We start from the raw sequence: 13,481 nt of genomic DNA, 5'->3' as shown, positions 1-13,481 counted from the left end.
TTCTACTCATGGCTGGACACAGGATGGCCTGGGGGTGGAGCTGTGTGTGTAGGAGTTGTGCAGTTACCCCAGCCTCACCTGCATGCAAGGTAGAGAGCATTCTAGACTCTGTTTGTTAAACCATACCTCAAAGGCCTTGGACGTCACCAATGAGAGCCCATTTTTAAATCTACCACATTTTTGTTTGTGTGTTTTCTAATGTGATAATTAAATTTATTGGTGGCTGAATGATCTACTCAACACCAAAGGACATGTGACTTGTCCTGTAATGTGCCCACTGCATGCTGGCGCTGTCTACATGTGCACTGTGAGTCAAAGCTTATAAAACCAGGCCTCATATCACATTTATTATATTTAGTTTAAAAAATTAAATTAAAGAAAATACTGCTGGGTGCAGGGGTACATGCTGGTAGTCCCAGCTACATGGGAGGCTGAGGCAGGTGGATTGCAAGTTTGAGGCCAGTCAGGGCAATTAGGGAGATGCTATTTCAGAATAAAAAATAAAAAGGATGGGGGAATGTAGCTGAGTATAGCATGCCCAGGGGGTCGGATCCCTAGTACTGGGGGAAAAAATGAAAGCCAGTCACCAACATTGTAACAGAGAACAAAGTCCCAAGTGAACCAGAGTCCAGCACCCGCAGGCTCCAGTGTGCAGCAGCACACCAAGGGCAGCTGAACGTGGTCCAGGCGGAGGCTCCTGGGGCCAGGGCCAGGAGTTTCAAGCTTTCTGAGGGTGTGAATCCACCGGGGACCCTCCCAATGAGTTGGTTTCCTTGCTGCCTTGTGGGTGTTTCCTTCAAAGACTGCTGATGCTTGAAGAACTAAATAATTATAATAATGATGATAAAATAGAGATGGATTTCCCAGCTGAACAGAAACTGGATAAGACAAGGAGGTTCCCACACCTGACTTATGTTTTTTGGCACCAGGCTCCTGCAGCCCCAGGGAGGCAGATTCTGGGTCTGCTGCTGGCCTCTTTGAGTTGTGGTCATGGTGGGGGACAATGGGGAACCGCTGGGGAATTTCAGAAACATCTGCAGGGATTTTCCTCTCCCAAAATGGCAAGCTGAGAACTAGAAGCAAAGGACTGGATAAGCTCTTCTCTCTTGCCTTACCCTCTTGTGAATGCCTAGAAACTTCAAGACCAGCTGGGTGTTGTGGCACATACCTGTAATCTCAGTGACTGTGGAGGCAGAGGCAGGAGGATTGCAAGTTTGAGGCCAGCCCAGGCAATTTAGTGAGATCCTGTTTTAAAATAAAAGAAAAGGGGCTGGGGATGCAGCTCAGTGGCAAAGCGCTTGCGTGATGTAGAGAGAGGTCCCAGGTTCAACCTCTATGACCACAAAAAATGAAAAGCAGGAGAAGCCAAAACCTCAAGATGAGGAGGCTGAGGCAGGTGGATTGCAACTTTGGAGCCAGCCTCAGGAACATAGGGAGGCCCTGTTTCAAAAAAAAAAAAAAAAAGGTCTGGGAAGGTAGCTCAGTGGTAAAATGCCATTTGTTTCAAACCCCAGTACCAGAAGAAAAACCCCCATCAGCAACAACAATACAACCTCAAGGCCAGGTTCCTGGGAAAGAAGCCCTCAATCTGCCCAGACACTGGCACACTGGGAAAGAAGCAGCCAGACCCATCCTGGTGGGTGGCTGCATATGTTGCACCTGACTACCTGACAGATTCAAGGAGAGCACATGGCCATTGCTACCTTACTGCCCCCTTGACAGGATGCCCAGGGAAACATGGATTCCACAGATAGATGTATCATTAAATGCAACAAAAATGCACAATGCTGAGGCCCTGGGTTCAATCTCAAGCACAAGTGCACAGAAAGCATATTGTTTCCTTGGTAGACCTAAAGCAGTAATCTTCTACAAAGCAAACACAAGTCTGTCTCAAGGGAACATGAGATGGGGGAGTGCCTGAATGAAAGGAGGGAATTTACAGTTATGTGGTTGGCTCTCTCTAAGATGGCATTGACCTTGGCGGTGGTGAAGGTGAGAGATGGGAAAGGAAGAAATGGAAATGAGGCCTGGTAACAGCTGTCTCGAGGCCTCTTTCTAGGCCAGACAGGCAGTGCTTACTGACATAAAATTCTGAGGACGATCTCATGAGATCTGTGCTATCAATACTCTCATTTCACAGATGAGAAACTATAAACACAGACAGCCCTTTGCTTGAAGTTCTCCAGTGAGGCAATGAGGAAGATGGATTGGAAAGGGGATGGGATTGGTTATAATGCCTCCTTTCGTTCTTTGCGGGAGCTGTGATAACTTTTCACTTCAAACAACCAGCTTCCTCTCACCTCAGGCTCTTTGAACATACTGTACATTTGATCCTTTTCCTTGACTCCTTCCTTCTCTTCCTTCAGCATGTTAGCCAAACCACTTTTGACCCTTATTTTTCTGGCTTCATTTGTACTATCTTTCTTTCTTCTCAGGATTTGTTCAAAACTGTTTAAATCATTATTCTCATGATCTTCTACTAAAAGTTAGCCTTAGGGCTAATTTTTAATACTGCTAAGCCACAACACCCCCCCCCCCTTAGGGGCTGGGGTTGTAGCAATAGATTGCCCAATTAGCATGTGTGAAGCCCTGGGTTTGATCCTCAGAACCACATAAAAATAAAAAAAAAGATATTCTGTCCAACTACAACTAAAAATATGTATATTTTTTAAAAAGTTAGCCTTAGCTGGGTGTGATGGCATACACCTGTAATCCCAGCAGCTAGGGAGGCTGAGGCAGGAGGATTGCAAGTTCAAAGCCAGCCTAAGCAAAAGAGAGGCATTAAGGGACTCAGTGGGACCCTTTCTCTAAATGAAATACAAAACAGGGCTGGGGATGTGGCTCAGTGGTGGAGAGCCCCTGAGTTTAACCCCTGGTATCCATCCCCCCAACAAATCCTCAATAAAAAAAGGCTTTTTCATCACCCTAGCAAACAAGCCCCAGCAGGGAAGAGTTGTAATCCTTCTGCATTGTTGTACCCTCAGTATTGGCACACAGTAGGCACACAATCAATAAATAAATGTTGAATAAACAAGTGAACCAAGGAAGTTATAAATCTTCCTCCCCAAAATGACTGATTCTCAGGGGCTGATGAAAATTCTCCCCACAGAGAGTGAGACTTTCAAGTAATTAACCATCAAGTAAAAGTTGCAAATTTCAGATTGCATATATCCAAGTGACAGGTATCATTTAATATAAGTGTGCATGTGTGTATGCACATACAAGTAGAAATGTGTAGGGGAGAAGGTGGTCACTGGGTCACTTACTGAAAGCATTTTTTTTTTAACTGGTATTGGGACTTGAATCCAAAGATGCTCTACCACAGAGCTCCATCCCTAGCCTTTGTGTTTTATTTTGAGACAGTATCTCCCTAAGTTGCCCAGGCTGGTCTTGAATTTATGCCCCTTTTGTCTCAGCTGCCCTGATAACTGGGATTACAGGCATGTTCCACTGTGCCTGGCTTGCAAAGCATCTCTTAAAAGACTCTGGGAACTCTTCAGGATCTAATTTAGAGGCCACAAAGGGAACTCTAACATAGGATTTTGTTGGGGGTGGGGGGTGGATACCAGGGATTGAACTCAACCACTCAACCACTGTGTCACATCCCCGGCTTTATTTTGTATTTTATTTAGAGTCAGGGTCTCACTGAGTAGCTTAGCACCTTGCTTTTGCTGAGGCTGACTTTGAACTTGCAATCCTCTTGCCTCTGCCTCCTGAGCCACTGGGATTACAGATGTGTGCCCCTGCGCAGGGCTCTACAGTTTTACAGGTTTGTTTTTGTTGCTGACTGGACTCTTGCATTCACCAGATCGCTCTGGATGATACACTTGCCTCTTCTTGGAAATTCAGAGCAGCAGCCTCACTTGCTCCATGTTCAGAGACACATTCTCAAGATGCATCATTTGGGAGAATGGCAGCTCTTTGGCTTCCCCTCCTCCAGCCACATGACGACTGAGGGAAAATGCCTATTTATGTGAGCAAGTCTTCTTTGTTTTCAAAATCATCAACTTGTAATCTTTCTTGCATTTATGATGTTGGTTTCTTACAGTTTACTCTGGGTTTTCCAACCACTTCTCTGAGCAGGGCAGAAAAGTTGCCTCCTCTAAATCTTGATCCACCTAAAGCAGATGAAATTGAGGTCAGAAAATGCCTTTTAAGTGTTATAATTGCCATGTGCGGTGGCACAGACTTGTAATCCTAGCAGACCTGTAATCCTAGCAGCTCAGGAGGCTGAGGCAAGAGGATCACAAGTTCAAAGCCAGCCTCAGCTAAAGCAAGGCACTAAGCAACTCAGTGAGACCCTGTCTCTAAAGAAAATATAAAATAGGGCTGGAGATATGGCTCAGTGGTAGAGTGCCCCGGGTTCAATCTCCAGTACAAAAAAAGTTATTGTTTCTATTATTATTATTATTATTATTATTATTATTATTAGCATTGTGGATTGAACCCAGGAGCACTCTACCACCAAGCTACATATATAGTATTTTTCATTTTTTTTTTTTAATTTTTGAGATAGAGCCTTGATAGATTGCACAGGCTGGCCTCAAACTTGAGATCTTCTTGCCTCCTCAGTTGTTGGAATAACAGGCATGCACCTTGGGCCAGGGACCTTTTTAACAAGGGAGGGGCCCTAAACCCTGCCTACCTGCTGGAGGTAGGCAGATGCTGTAAAATACATCACCTGAAAATGACTTTCTGGTATAGAGTCACCAGATTGGTGAGAAGTAAGGCCCAGGCTTCAACAAATGTCCCTTGAGACCCTTCAGGTATAAATCCGAGCTCAACAGGGCTAGGGTAGTAAGAGGGATAGTACTGGTTTTTTGCAGCTCTGAGATTTTCCTTATAACAACATTTTTCTGGAAGGAGTTTAAAATGAAACAAGCTTTAGAGGAAACAGGAGAAACGAGGCAGGAGGAGGTCGAGCTCCCTCTGCACCCTGGTGCACCCTGACTGTAGCTGACAGGGGCACAACAGCCAGGTCTGGGGTGGGGGCGGGGTGAGGGTCTAGTCGCAAACATGCTTCAGAGCAGTGTGGGCAACTCATCCAAAAAAAAAAATTGTGTGCTGCTCCAGGACCCTCATCCTTGAGGATTAGTTCCAATAGGTCTTTGGTCATCCCTGCCACCCCCCCACCCTCCCAATTTCCCCCGCGCCCCGCCCAGTCCATTCTGTTACCTCCACCTCTGGCCTCTGAGCCTCCCGCAGTTCCCTTAGGACAGAGAAAGGGCAGAGGCACTGGCGCCCCTTCCCGCAAGATGACCCCCTCCTTTCATCCAAGGCAAACCATCCCCACCTCGCTCCTTTTGTTTGCCACCTCTCTCCTGGATGGGTATGATCTGCATGCAGTTTCCACACACACACACACACACACACACACACACCCGCCCGGAGAGCAAGGGCTGGCCCTCTCTCCATGGGCCTCGATCCCAGGTGCCAGAGGGGGTGGGGGGGGGCGGCTGGTTCGGCCCCTCCTTCCTGGCTCTTTCCCAGTCGCCTAGCAAACTCTGCCCTCGCCTCGGCCCTTTGCACTCTTCAGTCTAACCCTGGCCATCCCTAGCTGCAGGAGGTGGCTCCTTGGAAATGTTGGACATTCTCGGACTCACGACCTGGGGAGGGCGGTGGCTGAGAGTGGCAACCCTATTCCAGAGAAGGGGAGGACCTCGGGGTCTAGGTCTTACTTAGTAGATGACAGGCTAAGGCCTGTCCTGGTATCCTCATGCTCGGTCTCTGCTGTAGGAGTGTTTGCCTGGACATTGCATTTCTCCTGTCACCCCACTGTACCTCGGAGATGGCCCCCTGCCTAAGGCCTTTCTCCGCATCCGCAGGCCTGCTCTCCCTAGCAGCAGGGGTGCGGGGTGGCATCTACCTCAGCAATCAGACCAGCACGGGGTTGGCGAGCAGGGCCCTTCGGGACTGCAGAAACTAGCTGAGGGGGCTGCGGGCAGGCTGGCGGGCAGGCGGAACCGAGGGGTGCGGGCACCCTGCTTGGGGCAGCGCTGCTTCTGGGCTGGCCCAGCGCTGCTCTCAGAGGCAGCGGGTTTTTCCGTGAAAGGTTGCCCTGGGTAACTCGACTCTGAGGGGACACAGCCCTCCCCTCTCCAAGTGGCAACATATCCATCCCCGAGATTGATAACCTCCAGCTCTGCTCCGTGCATCCGCTCAGCTCTCCAGGCTCAAGGCGCGCAGGCCCAAGGTGGCGCCACTTGCCTGGGAGGGGGAGATGTGGGGGCCTCTCCCCTACTCGGGACATGGAAGCCTGCAGCTGGCGGGGGTGGTGGACGCTTCAAAGTAAAGGTTTAGGGGAGCCGCCCAGGGAAGACTTTCCTTAAGCATGTGCCCTTCCAGGACCCCAGGACCTGCTAGGAGATCTGAGCCTCAACTAGTTCAAGAACTACAGGGACTTGAGGCGCCCCTTGGCAAAACTTTGTGGAAAGTAGCAACTGGTTTATTTTTGCCAACCTCGGAGGGAAGGGGTGCTACTGAAGTTTTCCTGAGATAGGTGTTAGAGTCACAGCCTGGAAGTGCGCACCAGGCTCAAGAACCCTACAAATGAGGGTATAGGCTAGCCCAGTGGTGTAAGCGTTTGTTGGATGTGGGGTAAGAGTGGTCTTGGAACACCAACCCATAGTCAAAAGTCAATTGAGAGGGAATAGCTAGGTCTGAGGATAATTCTAGTGCGTAGTGCTGAAGGACCCCAAGGCCCCAGGCCCAACATTAGGAAATCTAACCCCTGTGCCCTGAAGCTGCAAGATGTTCTCTTACACAACCCCCATGTCAAAACCCCACCAGCTGCACGTAGCATTTCAAGTCTTGCACAATGCCACCACAAGATGTTCCATATAGATAACCCTGGAAGGGCCAAACTTGAGCAAACAGGGTAAAAACAGGAACTAAACAGGGTAAAAACAGGAACTAAAAGGACAGGATGCAATTTTATGGTTTTTCCGAGAACTAAAGTGGGAAAACAAGTTTACCCCCCAGGTGACCTAAAGGCTGGATTCAGAGGAACCAATAGAATAACTGTTACTGTGCTAAGCTAAAAACTAACCCCCTGCTCTCTGTAAAAGATCTGTGCCCTAGAGCCCGGTGTGCCAGTTCACCGAAGCTCCGGCTGAGGTTTTGCTGAGCACCCGCAGGCGCCTGTGTAGCAATAAATCGCCTCTTGCTTTTGCAGCCAGTGTCTCGTGTGCTTTTCCTTGAGCAGGGAGTCGGAGGGTCTTTCAGTGCACAAGAAGCAATGCTAGAATAGCTAACCTGTTTGCTCCCCTATTCTTTCAATATTTGCAGTTTGTAATGCTAATGCATCTGGGTGAGCCTGACAGCCCGCGTGGGCCTTCTGTTCCCTCCTCCCGCCCCCGTGCAGCCAGAGCCCAGGCCCTTGGAGCCAGTGCGGTGCCTGCCTCCGTGGTCTGGGTTTTGCGGGCAGCCAGAGCTGTATTTCCAGCGCTGTTGGCCCTCTCACCGTCTGATCCGAGCTGGAGCAGTGGGGGGCGCCCCACGGGATCAGAGGCTCCCCTACCGGACTCAGCTCCTCACATCCTCCTGCTGGGACCCGGCTACATTTCCAGCCAAGCCTGGCTTTATTATGTGTCTCTGCAGTGCAGCCCCAGCAGCCGGATTGGGAGGAAGAGAGCCAGCGACCACAAAGAAGACACGAGCGCAGGGAGGCTGGCGGGCAGGACGGCATTGGCTGCGGCTAGAGAGCGGAGGAGCTGGGGCGCAGCCGCTGCTGCCTCCACCGCTGCCGCCTGCTCTTCCTCCTCCTCTGCCACCTCGGCCGCCGCCTCCCCCCTCTCAGAGCCCCTGGCCCACGGAGGCAGCTAGCAGGCCGGCGACTTGGCATCGCCTGGGGTTAGGCTGCGCACCTCTCGCTGAGCACCGCAGCCCAAGGGCAGGCAGCCGCGCCCCGGCGCCTGGGCAGAGCGATGCCTGGGGCATGGGTGTGCCTGCCGGCTGCCGCCTGAGCGCCTCCGAGCGCCACTTCCTCCTCTGGGGGGCCGGCGCCAGACTGAGCCAGAGAAGGGGGCTGAGCCAGGGGCTCCAAGCCGGGGCTTCCAGCCACTACAGCAGTTTTGAGCCCCCACCCCCAAGTAAGCTGAGTTGAGGTACCCCCTCGCCATCCATCATAATGTCCAAACCTGGCGTTTGGGCATTTTTTTGAGCCATTAATATTTATTTATTTTGTGTGTGTGCGCGGCAGGGGATATTTGAAGCATTTTTTTTTCCCCCTGCGGGTACTGAGCTCCCGACCACCTCCCGGTCTCCTCCCCTCCTGAGACCCTCTGGACTCCAGTTCCGTTCCCACTCCTCAGAGGGGTTCATTGTGAGCTCCTGCGTTGCAGGAAGCCTGCAAACTTTGCACAAAAATCCGGCAAGGGGCAGAGGGGGAGGAGAAGGAGGAGGAGGGTGAGGGTGGTGGGGGGTGGGGGAGAGAGGAGGGGCCCTAGGGGCCGGGGGCTGGCTGGGGGTAGGGAGGAGGGGCTAGGAGGGGGGCGTGGCTTTTTTTTTTTTTTTTTTGCATAACTGGGCTGGGTCACTCGCCGCAGGGACCGCCGCTGGGACCGGGAGCCCTTGGCTTTTGCATTCCAACAGGCAGGGCCCCTGCGTGCCCCGGGCCTCCCCCTCCCCCCCAGCGGCCTGGGCTGCCCCCCCACCTCCCCCAAGAGAGGCCGCCCCTGACCGGCGGTCCGCAGCCACCAACCCGGCTGCAAAAAAAGTTTCCGAGAGGCAGGCGGAGAAGGGAGAGGAGGGCTACCCAGAGCGGGCAAGGGCGGCTGGGGGCCCCGGCCGCGGAGGGCGACGGAGCTCCAGGAGTCCGGGACAAGCCCAGGCAGAAGCAGGGGAAGCCGCGCTCAGGGAAAGGTGAGTGTGGGAGGCCCGGTGGAGGCGGGAGGAAAGGAGAGAGGGAGGAAGGACTGGCGAGCGGGTGGGCAGCTGTGGACCCGCGGGAGCGAGGGGAGAGGATGAGGAGGAAGAAGAGGAGGGGGAGGAGGAAGCCAAGAGCGGGAGGCGGAGGCGGTGGAGGGGGCACGCCGTGGACACCCTACCGGCCTGGACCCTCTCCGGGCCTGGAGCCACCTCTAGCTGGGGACCCGGGCCTGGGGTCGCTCCCTCCTTGTGGGCCCCAGGCCCCCGTGGCCAATCAAGGGGTCCCGGCCGACTTGGCGGGGATTGCGAATCTCGGTGGCAGCGAAAGGAGGGAAGAGGCGGCGAGGACGGGCTCCCAGGAGGCTGGCAGCTTCCAGGCCGCCCTTGCTGGCCCCAGGCCTCACTGGCTTTCTCCAGCCCCCTCCTTGTTGCCCAGGGATGTGGAGAGCAGAGGGAGCGTGCTTCAGGCACGGCAGTATGGTCCCAGGCCACCCGGCGCCCCCTCCCCCCCCAGCGCCCCTCCCCCCCCAGCCCAGACCTTGCTCCCAACTCAGCTGTGCACTTTCTGCCTGCTCCACACACTTCCTGCCTGCTCCACGGAGGCCAACCTGGCAGGGATCCTCTGCCAGGAGTTCATTGTCTAGGCCAAGGGGACGCAGGTCCCCGGGGAGCCCTGCAGCAGTCAGGAGCGCCTCTCCATGCAGTGTGCCGGGTACCCCACCCCTGGCACACTCACCTTCCACACCCTGGCCAGCTTCCTGCACCGAGTCCCCAGGGTGTGCAGGCACTCCTTCTCCTTGCTTTGCTTTCTATTTACAGGATGTCCCCAGCTCCAGGGGCCCCTGGAGAGCAGAGGCCCTGGGGAGAGGCAGTGCGAGGGCTGAGCCCCTCCCCTGCCCTTTTCCCCTAACAGGCCGCCCTCTCCTGGCCTGGCCTGCTGCTTTGTCCCAATTCCAGCCCCTCAGATGGGTGCTTAGCCGCCTGGACACACTGAGGGATGACTGAGGAACAGGATGAGAGTGGCTATATGCCTCTGGAGCCTTAAAGTCCTGAGGCCCTTGTCCTCTCCCAACTCCCTTGATGATCTCTGGCCGCAGCCCAGTTCTGCTCTGAAAAGTTCATTTCCTGAAGGCCTGAGCGGGAAGGCGCTGGGGCCCGCTCTCTTCCTGCCAGCTTTGCTCTTGGCTGGAGTGGTTGAGACTGAATCTGGCAACTGAATCTGGTGATACAGTAGCCACCTCCCTCCTCCTAAAGTCCCAGGAAAGCCAGTGGCAGCTGGCCTGAAGAGATGCTCCCTGTCATCTTAGAAGAAAACCAACTCAGTTCAACTTTCAGCAGTCGGACTGCACCTCTATTACGCTTTGGGAAAAGTTGGTCTTCTGCTCCTTGTTCTGTATCACAATTCGGAATACCCTGTTCTGTCCCACAGAGGTGGGGGTACCAAGGGAAGGAAACCAGAAGAGACTCCCAGAACAGTAGAGGGAAGAAGGGTCGATGTTTGTCCTTTTGCTGAATAGAAGGGCACCCAGAGCTTTAAGTAATATTTGATTTTTTTTCTCTTTTCCTGGCTCATTGCTCACTCCTTCTAGAGCCACTTAAGAAGCAGATATTGGAATTGGAACTACTGGATGCAAATAGAGTTTTCTTTAAATCGGGCAGTTGATTTTGGGTGAAACTTGCAGATTTTTTTTTTTTTTTTTTGGTAAAGATGCAAAGCTTGCTTACCTATAACCTGGTAATGTGTCTTCATATCTCCTTATTTTAGAAGGCAAGCCACAGAAAGGAAAGGTAGAACAGTTTGCAGTGAACATATGGGTGGGTGTTTCAGAGTTGCTTGAACTGAATTCTAAAACCACTCTGTGGATCTCAGAGAAAGACTCAAGAATTGGTCTTTAGCCTTTCACGAAATAAGCCTTTAAATGATTTTAAATGAATCTACATGTACATGTGTGTATATGTAGCTGACAATTCAAGCAAATTGAGGAAGGAAGATAGCTAGGTGGGAGAAGACTAGTGAAGGCATTTTGATAAGTGTTGTACCAGCCACACAATCTCTCTGCAGAACCTTGGCATCGGAAGCCCCCTGATTCTTCCCATGGAGCTTTACATTTTCTAAAAGCAGCCACAACCTTTGTCTCTCACCATTTTGCCTTTTATTCAGTTTACTGGAGTGCATAGGGTGGAGATGTGGCCACTTATCAAGGGAGGAATTAAGAGAGTATATAATTTGAATAGATAAGAATTACAGCAAGTGAGAGATTTATTGCTTTTCAAGAACTGCCCCCCTTCTTGAAAGCAATATTCAAAAGTGTGTTCTTAAGTGTGGACAGCTCTGCACCAAGTGTTTGAAATGGCAAGGTCTTCACCTTTAAAGATGCTTGAAGATGCTTCTTAAGGAACAGTGGTGCCTTTTACATTTTAATTTATTTTATTTTGCCTCCACTGCTGTGTGTCAGGGCTAACGTGGTGGCATTGTGGACTTCCCCAGCTCCGAACATTCTGCAGTGGAAGTCGCTTGACCATAATTCGTAATTGATCTCAGAAATATGAAAGCCCGTAGCAGGAAGGAAAGACAGAAATGTAACAATTTTGAATGGATGATCAGAGAGTGTGATTTGAAAGCATAGGCATTGCTGCTTTGAAAATCAATCAGGCCTCAGGGGGGGCTCACTTCCCACTTCGGGGACACAGCCTCCCTCTGGAGTAGGGGGTCATTTGTCCCCCCAGGATGTTTGTCCTTCTCTGGAAAACCCAGATTTACCTGAGGGAGGATACCCAACAAATAGAGAAGGGGGCTGGGGTGGTAGGGCAGGGAGTGAGCAGCCTCATTGGTTTTCCAAAGTCTTGTGATTTTGTTAAAAAAACAACAACAACAAAAAAACAAATCCGTGAATGTTACAAAAGTCGCATTTTCTGACTTATTTTCCTACACCCCTTTCCCCTTTTGTGAGTCCTGGTGGTGCAGCGTGGTAGTTGCAATGATTTGTTCCTTTTGATCATTTTGGCCTCATTCTCCAGGCTGTTCCAATCTCACTCACTGATGTTATTTCGGCTAATAATATCAGATGGTTTGGTAACGATTACCTCGCAGTTCCCTCTGTCCCTCAATTGTTAAGGAGCCCTGGCTCCCTTTACCCTATGGCTGGCTGCTGCTGGATTCCTCAGATCCATGCAACAACTTCTCTCATTTCTATGGAAAAGGAATACGTCTTTTTTCCCATCCTTTTTAAAACTTTTGAATAATTTGTACTGCTGTCAGTTTTTCTCCATCTAGCAACTGCCTGTTAATTACAGTTCTTAATATTAATTAGCACTCAGGTTGTGTCCACATACCCCCACCCCAACATCCAAAACTACCCCCAGTGACTTTTCTCTCCTTCCCTCCCCTTCTTTGTCTTCTTCTGCCAGCCCCGAGCTCCTCCAAAGTCCATTTTATAATTTTGGTAGTCTAGGGACCTGGGAACAGTGTAGCTTGTCATTGCTAGTGTTTTCATGGAAATAATTGAGATGTAATAAATAGAGGCATTCTGAGGTTACAGGTTTCTTGATTCATCTGAGACCACATACAAGTGTAAATTGTTGACATTTGTTTGGCTAAATGTACATGATCTTGCAGGAAGGGCAAAACAAATCCTTTGTACGTTCCATAGCTTTCTATGTGGATTGGGGTAACTGATATTTATTCCTAATATTAATCCCCCCAATTAAGTTACCTATTCTTAGCTTTGGAAGGGCCTGTTTCATTCTAGAAAACGTTCTTTATTTCTAGTAATTGCTGTTTAGATTCTTACACCTGTTTCCTTGCAAAAACTTAATAAGCAATAAAATGAGATAACTATGTGCCTCTGGCAGGAGAATCCTGCTAACATTTAACCATAAGGTGCCGAGTGTGCTTTAATAATGAAAGGTGCAAAATGCTGGTGACTTAACAGTCATAAAGTAATTCCACAGAACCCGCCAGCCCTGGCAAATGTTGTGGCCTGCTACAGTGTGTTCACAGAGGAGGAAGAGGGGGAACCATGCAAGGAGAAAACTGGAGCTAGGCATCTTGAAGTACAGCTCTCCTGGCTAGAGTCGGAAGTCTGGGGATATGGTTCAATCTAATACAAAGTTGTAATAATTACTATGTCAGTAGCCAACTCTTCAGCTGGTGGCTGTGGAATTCTTCCCCTGATGTAGGATTTAATAGTCTGGCAATTAGATGCATTGATTTCTCTTAACTGTTCATTTGGATGTGTAAATGAAAGGAACTCACCACCGAGGCCAGCGTGCAGACTTGCAGCCTGGCTCTGGAAAAGACTCATTTAGGTGGCAGTGGTGGGAGAGTGTGTTTTCAAGGCAGCGTTAGGACCAGCTCCCTCTTCTTTTAACATTTCTCCCCATTTTAGCAATGAAATGAAGGGAGCCTGTTCAAGCACTGTTTAAAAACACAACAGTGTCTACTTCTGTCTGAAAAAGTAAAAGCAACCATTGCTGCCTCTGGGGCTTCGAGAGTAACATCTTTGTCTCAGGGTGACTCGACTTGGTTGCATAGTTTTGGCATGTGGTCTGTTGGATATCAGAGAAACAAAACACTTTGTCTGGGCTCTTCAGCAGAGTGTCTTTCTCTCTTC

General features: G+C 50.6%; 1 protein-coding gene and 1 long non-coding RNA gene across 2 annotated transcripts in view; one reads left to right on the top strand and one right to left on the bottom strand.

The window, feature by feature from the left end:
• Positions 1-3,594: 3,594 nt before the first annotated feature.
• Positions 3,595-9,651, bottom strand: LOC131423568 (uncharacterized). Its single transcript, XR_009225293.1, has 2 exons — positions 9,605-9,651; positions 3,595-4,118 (listed from the first exon to the last, which is right to left on the bottom strand). It is a non-coding gene; the product is annotated as an uncharacterized LOC131423568 (long non-coding RNA).
• The window catches only part of LOC124081879 (zinc finger protein 260-like), a 64,626-nt gene continuing 59,698 nt past the window's right edge, over positions 8,554-13,481 (top strand). Inside the window, 1 exon segment of the mRNA XM_046428242.2 lies at positions 8,554-8,862. The gene's annotated coding sequence lies outside the window, so the exon portion shown is untranslated.

This window comes from Marmota monax, unplaced genomic scaffold (assembly GCF_021218885.2).
Source record: "Marmota monax isolate L192 unplaced genomic scaffold, Marmota_monax_Labrador192_F-V1.1 WCK01_AAM20220418_F8-fsc00313, whole genome shotgun sequence".
NCBI lineage: Eukaryota > Metazoa > Chordata > Mammalia > Rodentia > Sciuridae > Marmota > Marmota monax.
The sequence above is the reverse complement of the archived record's forward strand: the minus strand, read 5'-3'. Positions and strand labels throughout refer to the sequence as shown.